Source organism: Sarcophilus harrisii, chromosome 3 (assembly GCF_902635505.1).
Source record: "Sarcophilus harrisii chromosome 3, mSarHar1.11, whole genome shotgun sequence".
Lineage (NCBI taxonomy): Eukaryota > Metazoa > Chordata > Mammalia > Dasyuromorphia > Dasyuridae > Sarcophilus > Sarcophilus harrisii.
This window is the reverse complement of record NC_045428.1, coordinates 70,096,817-70,099,636: the sequence shown is the minus strand read 5'-3', so window position 1 is coordinate 70,099,636 and position 2,820 is coordinate 70,096,817.

The window sequence follows — 2,820 nt, the reverse complement described above, 5'->3', positions numbered from 1 at the left end:
CCCAATTTTCACCATTTTATTAACTAATTAATTTGTATATCACTGATAAGAAAAACTGGGAAGATTGTACAAACCACAGCTCAATCAAAATTTCTAGCATATTATCTGGATGTCTGAAATATGTTGCCTATTTTCCAAGAGCAGTCATTCTTTGGCTCATTTTCAGAAATATTGAGATAGATTAATTTTATATCTTCTATGATTAAAAATGCATAAGGTATGAAATTTTCTATGTGGTCCATGTTAAGTACTTCTTTCTAATAGTAAAACCATATTCAAATTTAAGGAATAAAGGTGTTTAGGGTCTTAAGTCAAAAAGGAGCATCTTCCCAAATTCAAATCTGTCCTCAGGCACTGAATAGCTGTGTGACATGGGGCAAGTCATGCCTCAGTTTCCTTATCTGTAAAATGAGCTGGAGAAGGAAATTGAAAATCATTCCAAAATCTTTACCAGGAAAACTCCAAAGAGGGTCTTGAAGCATCAAATAAGTCTAAAAATGACTGAACAACAAGAGCTATAATTTCTTTGGTATAGGGAACTTCCAAGTGAAAAAATCTTGCTCTATCAATATCACTCAGGACATTCTCTATAAATTATAGCCTTAAATTGTTCAACATTGATGTTTTTGGAGCTTTGAGAGGTCATACACAGTCGGTATATTGCAGAAGCAAGGTGTAAATACAGCTTTTCCTGAGCAGTCTTTACCCATTACTTCACAATAATTCTATTATAAGAAGTTTTAGAAAAACTTTCTAGCTTCAGGGAGCAAAGGAAAATATTCAGGCTAATAAGGGATTTGATAAGGTAACTAGAAGTGGTGGTGAAGAGAGTACAGGATTAGAGTAGGAAGACAGTTCAAATTCTGTCTTGAATGTTTAGTAGATATATGACCCCATATAAGTCATTTAATCTCTGTCTGCTTCAGTTCCCTCATCTAGTAAAATGGGTTTAATAATAGCACCTACTTCATAGAGTTGTTGTAAAAATACGGGAATGAGAATAAATAAAAACTTTGTAGTCCTTAAGGTACTATCTAAATCTAATTAAGGTTGTGATGTTACTTTGAAGAATTTAGAGCTAAATGCAACCAGGTCTCTAAATAAGAAAACCCCAACAGTGAAATACTTAATTTGGGTTATTTCTAGTGTATCTTTGTCAAAGAATATTAAAGAAAGATGAGGGTTCACTAAAGAAAGAATTACTTTTGAATTTTTTTGTGAAAGCAGGAAAAATTAATTCAGTGCCTAAAGGGACAGACTAAAATCATTTCAAGTTTTTTTCACAGTTGAATTACTTAGATGAGATTTATACAACAATCATAAGAAATATTTCCAGGACAAGAAAATTAGGGATGCTAATGTTCTTTTCGTTTGGGAGTGCATTATAAATTCTGAGCATCTTATTTCCTTTACTTCCTCCAAGATTCCTGTGGCCTTGAGCTCCAAAGTCATTTTTATGCTGCACCTGTAAGGAAGAGAACTTCCCTTGAAACCTTTCTTTTCTCCCTGGATCTAGTAGCTGAGTAAACCTTTATGAGCACTTCAGCACCAAAACAGTCCATCCTCCCTGAGGCATTCTGATTTATGCTCTGAGTGGGTACAGACACATACACAACACTATGAACAATATAAACTGCCTTTTCAATTTCATTCCAAATGTCCTACTGTTCAGATGTGGAATGTCATATTGAAGTGTGCAGAATATTTTCATTTTGAATAGGAGTTTCCTGTTTGTGCATCAGAGTGTCCAGTTTGAAGAAAAAATATCAACAAAACCAAACTCTGCTCAGTTGGCCCTTTCTGTATAATGGGATTCTTCCTCTAGCATTACAAAATTTAGCATTGCAATGCAAGTGAATGTCAGAAAAGCATAATGAATAGCCAGCAACTATCCAGTGAACCTTCTGATGGTCAGCAAATAGTTCTATCTAAAAACATATGATTCTATAATAATTGAAAAGTGGAAGGAAGGAGCTTAGAGTGTAGATTATGTGTAGATTATTTAACATCTTACAGATACAACTTGAAAGATTTAGGATAAGGAAGAAAATGAAAGGGGAAAGAGCAATCCAAAATTTCCCTGAGTTACCAGATGAGAGAAGACCAAAGTTCATATCTTGACTCCAATACTGTGTGATCATGGGCCAGTTAATCTTCTATGTGAGTTTCAGGTAACTCTCCAAGACTATATAAATTCCAGACTGCTCAAAACCTGTCTTGGTAGAGAAGGTTTCTTTCCTCACTCCATCCCACCCCACCTCAAATCAAGATTCTTAACTCATTAAACCACTTAACCTTAATGATTGGTCAGGAACATCATACCTAATTAACAAAAAAATTACTATACATGAAATGTATTTACATATACATATATACATATGCACATGTATGTGTGTGTACCCACACATGCTCAAATATATATAAACTTCTGATGGAGTTTCATTTATCATATCCTCATCTAAAGTTGTTGACTAGCTTTTGAAAATAAGAGCAGACTACATCTTGACATATGTGGGTAAACCATATAGTACAGAAGATCTTAAAAGATTTTTAAAATATAAAGAACACTGTTCAGCATTTAGTATATTAATAAATTACACTTCTGTTGAAAATCTCCCCATAAGTTTTGAAAATCCGGAGGAAATTCAAATAACTTGAAATGTTTTCATCTTAGAATATCACATGGGTTTGTCGGATGAGTATAAAAAAACACTATTAAGTTTCTGAGGTCAAATAAAGTAGATCATATTTCAAACTCCAGATGATGTGGGCATTCTTAAGCTTGATTAAAGTTATATACATTACAAATTATGATTATAT